Source organism: Macaca nemestrina, chromosome 13 (genome assembly GCF_043159975.1).
Source record: "Macaca nemestrina isolate mMacNem1 chromosome 13, mMacNem.hap1, whole genome shotgun sequence".
Classification (NCBI taxonomy): Eukaryota; Metazoa; Chordata; class Mammalia; order Primates; family Cercopithecidae; genus Macaca; species Macaca nemestrina.
This window is the reverse complement of record NC_092137.1, coordinates 84,845,357-84,854,548: the sequence shown is the minus strand read 5'-3', so window position 1 is coordinate 84,854,548 and position 9,192 is coordinate 84,845,357. Positions and strand designations below refer to the sequence as shown.

Here is a 9,192-nt window from a genome sequence, read left to right as displayed (position 1 = left end):
CCTAACTTCAATAATTACTGACATTTTTCTGGTTTGAAGACATCTTACATAACTAAACTCAGTACATGAGTAAAGAAAATGGGACTATCTCTGTGCATGTTGGGGCATGTGGGCAATGACAATTTTGCTGTAACTATTCTCTGGCTAGGAGGAACTGGGGGCCACCATTACTGCAAGGACCACTCCAATTTCAGAGATACTAAAATGCGAAAAAAATGTGCATCTTACAATTGATGACATGCAGAAGCAGTGAGGCTAGGCTGTTTTAATTATGAATTTGTATCTAATGGGTCAGAATTTTCCTTAATACTTTGTGACTTTTAAAATATTTATTTTACTGTTTGTCCTTTCAGCCCTCTCTACCACCAAAACACAGAGAGAGAAGACCATTTCCATGTTTCTTCACCTAGACTTTGGACTTTATGGTCAGATAGGTGTTTAGCACTCCACTGATTACTTTGGTGAGGTCTTGGTGGAGATAGTCCAGTACCTGTTTTTCCCCAGTAAGAATGGAACCTTGTCCCTGGGGCATTGGGCCACTCACATGCTCCTGGCAATGTATGCACAGCTCAGATCTGGCTTGCTGTATGCTTTTGGGCTACAACCAGGACATATGCTTCTGTAAACAACAGGGATGCTCACTGTTTGCAGATTTAGTAACTGAACAAGGTACTGAATCCCCTGTACCCTCTCTTGCCCTGATGATCTTGTCACTTGGACTCAAGGACTTCCCTCTCAATTGCGTTTTTTCTGGGGTGACTATTACCTCTCCTGTCAAAATGTCTTCTTGGATTGGTATTCTGTTGACAGATATCCTAGGTCTGGAAACAGACACCCAAACCTGTGAATTCTCATGTTAAGGAACTTGTTCTAGGCTTGCAATGCTGAGCATTCTGAGCTGAGTGCCAGAGCCCGGAGAGGATAGTTTGGCCAAGGGATGCCCTCTCCCAGCTCTGACCCAATGGTGTTACCACGTATGGGAAGAACAACATTGGCAGGAAGCAGTCTGGGCATTGGCAGAAACCTCACGAGGAGGAGAGTCAGGAGAACTGAGCCATAATGTCAGAGGGAGCTGTGATAGTGGGAAAGACCCTAATGGGATGTCAGGGAACCGACGTTGAGATCTTAGCCTTGTTGACTGTTAGCTGTCGAAGCCATCGCAATGACACACATGTACCCAATGGGCCTTGCCATTTCCATGCATTCTGACCAACCTCCACTAGCCAGCCTCTGCTTCCTTTTGTCTGCATGCTTTTCTTTCTTTTTTTTTAAAAAGCCATGAAGTCCACTCTGCTCACATCCTGCCCCAGCAGCCTTAACCAAGGACTCTGCAGGACTGGCATGCAAATACCCCAGCTCCCTCATTCCATGGGCAGGATAACTTCAAGGCCTGCATTGTACTCCACTTCCAGAATTTCCTCAGGGAATTAACTTTCAGTTGTCCCCAGAGGGAGAAGACTGATAAATCATTTTACTGGCTACCTTCTCTTCCTGGGTTCACTTTTCCACTCTTCTGGCAGTTTTTCTTGCCTGTCTTAAATACACTACCTGTATTTGATTGCTTGTTTCAAGGTCTGGGGACACTCAAACTAAGACAATAGGTAAGTGGGTCATTTAATTTCTTAGGCCATAGGTTTTTCACCTGTTAAGTGATAGAAAAGCTGAGAAGATAGAAAAGCTGCTAGAGTTTCATGAGCTCAGGACAGACTTGTGAGTAGGCAAGGCAAGTTTCACTATCCTTCATTTTTCAGATAAGGAACCAGAGGCCCAGAGAGGTTTTCTGGATTGTTCATGGCCCCTCCCACTGATAACTTGCCAAACTGGGATGGGACACAGACCTTTGAACCCTGAAACCAGTCAGCTTCCATCCCTGTGTTTCTTGGTCTCTACTGTTTCTTTCCAAGAGTAGTTCTTACATTTCTCAGAATGCAAGAAAGAAGAGTCCAGTGTCAGAGACAGATTCTGTTATCTGGGTTTTGTTCTCTGGACTGTGGTCAGTCTTGGCTGGAGGAGGTACTCCTGGCCTCTCTGGTACCCTGGTTAGGCTCAAAACCTCCTGCACAGATCATCTTCTGGGGCTGAGTTCTCAGGGCCACAGAACCTTAAGGAATGTATTCATATCTCATGTCCCACCTTCTGGCAGATCCCTGCAGTCCTCTAATGGGCTTTGGTCAATCAATCCCAGGGCCATGGTTGAGAAATTTTTGATGGATAGACTGTGGTGCTCCAATTGAGGGAGTCACTACCCAGTAATATCTATACCTATTCACTGCAGCAGTGCCTGAAACTCTCACAACACTGTGGAATTCAGGTTGAGTCAACAGAACCCTTGTCAAAGTAGCAGGGTTGCCAGGGAGGGGTAACACAGGAGTGGCTTTCAATCTTCATTTGATACCTTAGCACACATGCAGAGCATCCTGACTCTCAGAGTGGAAGGTACTTCCTAGGAAGTCAAATGATCAGGTTAAAGTAGATCAGTTGCCCAGAGAGAAATTGAGGGAGAAGAACACAGGTAGGGATAGGTATGTTTTGAAGGGGTAGAAGGGGTCAGGGAAGCCAAAGTATGAGGTTCTGCTCATGTGGGCAACAGAGAAGTGTTGCCTTGTTTAGCAAAAGGGTAGAGAATGAGGGCCCTGGGCATTAGGGGTTTGGAAACAGGGGGCACCTGGGGTAAGGGTAAAAAATATGTAAGGGTCACCCAAGGTTATCCTTCACAGTTTTGCTTCAGATCATCCCTTACCTTGATCTGCCCTGACCACATTTGTCCATCCATTTTGCAAGTGTGACACCCCAATTTTTCATTTTTTTTTTTTTTAATGCTTAAAGGCAATTGTATTCAGTTCCTTTCCATGCAGCACATAATAAGGTAATCCATGTGCTTATTTCTTTTTCAAATCAACAGTTCAGGACAACCTTTCAGGATCCACTCATCCTCCACAGTCAGCCATCTTGCAATGTGTTCTCCTAAGTGTCTTGCATGGAGGTAGAAGAACCTTCTTGCTGACCTACAGACTGACCAAGTAGGGGGTGTACTGGAAGGAGAGCTAAGGACTATTGTCTCTTCTGCAACCATCAAGCTTATGGTGCCACATTAACTTGTACCAACAGATGCTTATAGAAGCCACTTGGATTTGCCACAGCAGGGAGGAAGGCATGGGAGAAGAGGAGGAGGGACTCAGTGTCCTATGATGGAGTATAGAGGCTGCTGGCTGGAAAAAACCAGGAACAATGAAAATGAGGTTATCTTCCTCAGGATGCCATGCCAAGCAGAAAGCCCCCGAAAAATCCCCCAGTCACTAGAAGATTCTTCTTCACAAATGACACCACCTCCTCAGCTTTGCTCCTGACCTCGGTAGGTATCTGATTGCTCTTACGGATCTTCAGCTGCTCTTTGGCTTTCTTCATGTCCTTCTCCACTCGTTGCCAATCAACTTTGATGTACCCAGAATGGTTTGCAAGTTGAAGGAGAAAAAATCCACCTCCCACAGCTGTTGCAGCCAACTTTCCAACCTTCTGGAATATGAAACCCGTGCACCATCCAGTGACACCTCCAATGAACAGCTGGGTTGCCACGCTATACTTTTCGGCTGAAAGTCCACATTCTGGCCCGAACAGCTTACGCCACCATGGCTGCTGCTTAGCAAATTCTGCAAGGTCCACTGACTCAATATCTCCCTCAAAGTTTCCTTCACTGGACGCGGCCATTTTGGTGAGCTAGTCTCACAGGGACACACGCAGGGGATCTGCGCGGTATGCCACAGAGTGGCACGCTGTTGTGACCACCACTTGGCTTCCTGCACGTGGGGTAGATGTTTCCACCTGGCTTCCTGCACGTGGGGCAGATGTTTCCATTCCCACGGCGGCCGCGGAAGAGGGCGGGCCTGGCGCGCTGCGACCGCTTCCTGTCTCGGCAAGCGGCTGCGTCACAAAGTTCCGAGGGGCGGCGTCACAAGCCCCGCAGACCCGCCCAACAGATGCCATCCTGTTTTTTTTGTTTGTTTGTTTTTTTGTTTTTTTTAGAAGCAGTGTGGAATGGTGGAAAGAGCAACGAATGGACCACATGTCCAAGGATAAGACCTGAGTCTCTGTTTTCTCATCTATAGAATAAGAAAAATACAGTATTATTGTGAGGATCCAATAAAATTATGTGTGTGAAATATTTTGTAAATTGCAAAACTTCTAGGCAAATGTCCAGGTGAATTATCTTGGAAAACACTTCCCTTCACACTGTCAACAGTCCCCCCTTTTGAGACTCAGTCAAAGATTTTTGTAGTATATTTGGGGAAACCTGTAGCCTCTCTGGATTTTGCAAAACCTGAGTGAGAAATTACTTCACCAGGCCTAGCATTTACTTTTTCTCTTGGACTTACCTGAAAAGAGCTGTCCGAAGTGTCATCTGTGGGAAGGTAAAGAAAAGAGGGGAATATGCTTCAGGAGGCAGATGGGGCTGGGCTGTCGACCCTTCAAACATGAAAAAACTGTGCTGCCTGGGACCTTTTGTGTGGTGCTTTCTCAGCCTGCAACAAAAAGCGTTCCCAATTTGTAGGGTCTGGAATGGCAGGGGTTGTTGCCTGGGAACCCTCTGCAAATATCAAACCCATTTTTGGGCTGAGGAAGGCATGGTTCTAATTGAATTTTTCCTCCCACCTTCTGTTCTGCAGCTGTAACAGGATTGCTTGTGCCATTGTGGCCTTTTTACCAGGGCTGGACTGGAAAAAGCAAATTTTATCCAATGCAATATATGAACAGGAATTAAGTCTGAACTTTTGAAGTATATAGTTTATGTCCTGGTATCTTCTTGCTGCTGGAATTTATTGTGCCCATCTTAAGGATAACATAACAGCAAGTCTTCATCTAAGTAAAAAGTAAAAGGGAGAAAGGCAGAGAGAGAAATGGGCAGAAACTTTGAAGGGTGGATCTCACTTTCCTTGTAACTCTATAAATGAGTTCCAGTTCTCTTTCATCTTAAAGCCTGTCCCCTTCAGCCCCTGCAAAACCCTTTTTTGACACTGAATTATTTCCCTCTTCCTATGGTTAAGCTGCTCAAAAATAATCTCTATTCATCATCTCCACCTCTTTACTGCACATAACTTGCCCACCTTCTGCCTTGCCCAGTTCACTGCCCACCTTGCTCTGCCTTCTGCCTTGCCCAGTTCACTGGCCTTGCCCTCCTGATATCACAATTGATCTCTCAGTTATAATCCTTTTCCTCTCTCTGGCCCCACTTCTGCTACTTTATTTCAGGCCACTGTCGTCTCATGGCTGAATTACTTCAACAGCTTTCTAATGGGTCCTCTTGTCTCCTATGTTGCCCCGCATTAATCCATTCTTTTTACTGCTTCCAAAGGGATGCTCAAAGGCACTTCGAGGCTGTCAGGATGCTCCAAATCCCCCAGCCTGGCTTACTAAGCCATTTGAAGTGGCCAGTGCCCACCTGTGGTCTTATGGCCTGCCCAGCCCTTCTGGTGTCCTGCCCTCCAGCCATACTGATCTGTTTGCAATTTCCCTAAGCTCGGCTGTTGCTCTTCTCAGGATCTTTACGCTGATTGCCTTCTCTGTCACAAATGCCTTCTGCCTTTGCTGGACTGATTCCTATTCATCTGTCCTGCCTCAGCACAGCCTCCCTTGTCTCCTGGAAGCCCTCTTGAGTCTGGGGGTCTTGATCTTGGGTCCTTCCCATGTTCCCTTCCAGCACCATGTGTTTTCCACATTCTTTCCCACTGTGTTTTTCTCTTCTCTTGACCATCTCCCTTTCTAGAGACTGGACACCTGAAGGCCTCGGAGGCAGGGACTAACATTAGGATTCATGCATAAGTGATATATTAAGGAAGGGCTCCTGTGGAGCCTGGTAAGAGGTGCAGGACAGTGGAAGGGAGGAAACCCAGCAAGAGGGCATCCTCAGGCAACATCCTGGGGGCAGTAGCTACAGCCTGACCCTGAAGGGAAGCTTTGGAATATAAGTTACACCTTGGAATTGCCCATGGAAGGCCAGGGAGATGGACTGTAGTATCCCAATACCTATGGTTACTGGTCAAGGGCTGCCCTGGGGGAAGTAAATTCCTAGGATTCCAGCTCTTCTATGTGTGAGTGTGTATGGACAAGCTTTTGAGTAGCTGGAGGGGTGTCCTTACTGCTGAGGTATACCGAAGGTGGGTGGTGTGCAAAAATGGCAGAAAGTGAACCCCGGGGTCCTGGGTGGAGCATTGATGTTATCATTAGAGTCCTGATCTTTGCATTGCTTGTCTCGGTGCCTGCAATGCCTGGCACATAGAAGATGTGTAGCAATTTGTTTTTTACATAAATGGATAACAGATTTCCTTTCTCAACTCAATTACTTGTTTGTGGATTTTCTTTTCTTTTCTTTTTTTTTTTTTGAGGTGGAGTTTCGGTCTTGTTGCCCAGAGTGGAGTGCAATGGTGCGATCTTGGCTCACTGCAACTTCTGCCTCCTGGGTTCAAGCGATTCTCCTGCCTCAGCCTCTCAAGTAGCTGGGACTACAGGTATGCGCCACCATACCCAGCTCATTTTGTATTTTTAGTAGAGATGGGGTTTCGCCATGTTGGCCACGCTGGTCTTGAGCTCTTGCCCTCAGGTGATTCACCTACCTCAGCCTCCCAAAGTGCTGGGATTACAGGCTTGAGCCACTGCGCTCGGCCTGTTTGTGATATTTTACACTGTTCAAGTCTCCCTCCTTGAAAATCCCCATTCCCTTGGCTTTGAACCTCACACTTGGTCCCTTTCTCCATGCTGCTTCCTTTCTTGGCTCACTGTCCCTGCTTCATTTTTTGCATGGCATTCCCCGGGGTTCTGTCCTCAGCCACCATCTCAGTTTACTCACTGTGAGTGGTCTTGCCTGTATTTATGTGTAGATTAAGTGTGGGTCTATATGCCCAATTCATAATTCCTCCATTCACTTATTCTTTCATTTAACAAGTATTTCTGAGAACCTGGAATGTGCCCACCACTATTCTAGGTTCTGGGGATGTAACACTGAACAGATCATACTAAGATTGCTGCTTTCATAGGGCTTGCAGTCTGGTAGCTGGGTGGGAATGGGGGAAGACAATATGCAATAATCAAAATAAGAAAATTATGTAGTACATTATAAGAAAAATGGTAATGCAAAGCAGGATGGGCAGTATTGGAAGGACTGCATACATCTCGGGCAGGGGGATATTGCAAGTGTAGATAGGGCGGTCTGGGTAGACCTCATCGAGAAGACGGCAGTTGAGTACTCTGAAGGAGCCAAGGGGGTAAACTGTGCAGTTCCATGTGGCGAGAACATCCACGTGGAGGGAACTACAGTGCAAATTCCTTGAGTTGTATTCTTGACATGTTCAAGGACATGACAAGGAAGCGTGTGGTTAGAACAGAGTAATTCTGAGGAGGAAAAGTAGGAAATAAGATCAAATGGAAATGTGGGGTGAGTAGATTATGTTAGGGTCCTATGAGCTGTGACAAGGACTTTGGCTTTTGCTCATAGTGACAGGGAAGCATTGCTGGGCTTTGGGCAGAGGTGTTACCCATCTGACTTACATCTCCTGCCTCCAGACTGGTATATTCGATTGCTTTTTGGAGACCCCGTGGGCAGCTCAAGTTAAATACTCAGTCCTCATTATTTGCAAATTTTGCAATTGGAATGTGCCTACCAGGTAAAATTTATTTGTAATCCCCAAATCAATATGTAAGATGCTTTTGTGGTCATTTGTGGCCATGCATAGAGTGAGAAAAGCTGGAATCACCTGATAGCACATTTCCAGCCGAGGCTGAACAAAGTAATGCTCTGATTTTGCGTTTCAGCTCTCACACTGTAAGTAAGTGCTCTGTTTGCGGTCCATTGAGTGCCACATTTTTTTTTTTTTTGCATTTTTATGCTTTTCCTTGGTTATTTCACTGTTTAAAATGGCCCCCAATCATAGTTCTGAAGTGCTATCTAGTGTTTCTAAGCACTAGGATGCTGTGATGTGCCTTATGGAGAAAATACATATGTTAGATAAGCTTCATTCAGGCATGAGCTATAGTGAGGCTGGCTGTGAATTCAATGTTAATGAAACAACAGTCTATATTAAACAAGATGCCTTTAAACAAAAACACACATAACAAAATGTTATGTATTGATGAACTGATGGAAAATATTTTGACTGGAGGCTTCTCAGAACCTACCCCTGTATTTCCTTCAGGAGCAATGGTTCAGTATTCACAATGCAGCATTCACAGTGACTATAGAATATAGTTACTGTAAATAACAAGAATCAACTCTGTGTTTGTAATACACTGAACTCCTTGTCTTTCTTCCAGACAGGATTCTCCTTTCGTATTATTAATCTTGACAATTTTAGCTCTACCATTCACTGACTCACCCCAGCCAGATAGAAACTTCCTTACTCCTCACATCAAACAAGTTTGAAGCTCCCCCTCAAACATCCTCTTCTCTCCATTCCCATTGTCACAGCCTTAGTTAGATCTTCATCTTTTGCTAGGACTAATATGTCAACCTCCTAACTGATCTCTCTGTCTCTGATCTGGCCCCTCTGATCTCTCCTTCATTCATCTCCTAGAGACACCCTTCTGAAATGCAGCTCTGATCGCATTATTTCCATGCACAAGCCCTTCAGGGAGTTCTCTTTTTGCCAATAGCAGTGATCTGATCTGGTACTCATTGCTAGATACCTACTGAATATCCACCTCCCAACTTTTTTCAGGTGGTAGTGTGCCCCGTTCACTTCCTCAGGCTCCTTTATAGCATGTGGCCCAATACTCACCAACAAGTTATATGCAGAAATTACTGGGTGCAGCTGATAGGAAGTGCTTTAAAGAGGATAGACTTGACTGGCATTAACCTTTTGTCCTTTATCCTTCTTTCTTTTCCCTGGGATATGATTTTGATGTGGCAGCCATCTTGCTGGGCGTGAGAATAGAAGAAAAACACAAAGGATGGTATTTCATTTGTTTATTGCAGTGCAACAAATCATCAAAAACTTAGTGGTTTGAAGCAACAACCATTCATTTCCTCACAATTCTGCCTTCTGAATTGGGCTAAGCTGAGTGGTTCTTCTGCAAGTCTTGCCATAGGGTCATCTATGTGGCTGGTCCTGGATGGCTTCAATCATATGTATGGTGCCTCGTTTTCCATCTGGTTTCTCCTTCTCTAGGAGACTAGGACATCCTTACATGATTGTTTCAGGGCAGAAA

At 45.3% G+C, this 9,192-nt stretch overlaps 1 pseudogene; it reads right to left on the bottom strand.

Annotated features, from left to right (window-relative positions):
* Positions 1–2,895: 2,895 nt before the first annotated feature.
* On the bottom strand, positions 2,896–3,775 carry LOC105465356 (FUN14 domain-containing protein 2 pseudogene; annotated as a pseudogene).
* Between the last annotated feature and the right edge of the window lie 5,417 nt (positions 3,776–9,192).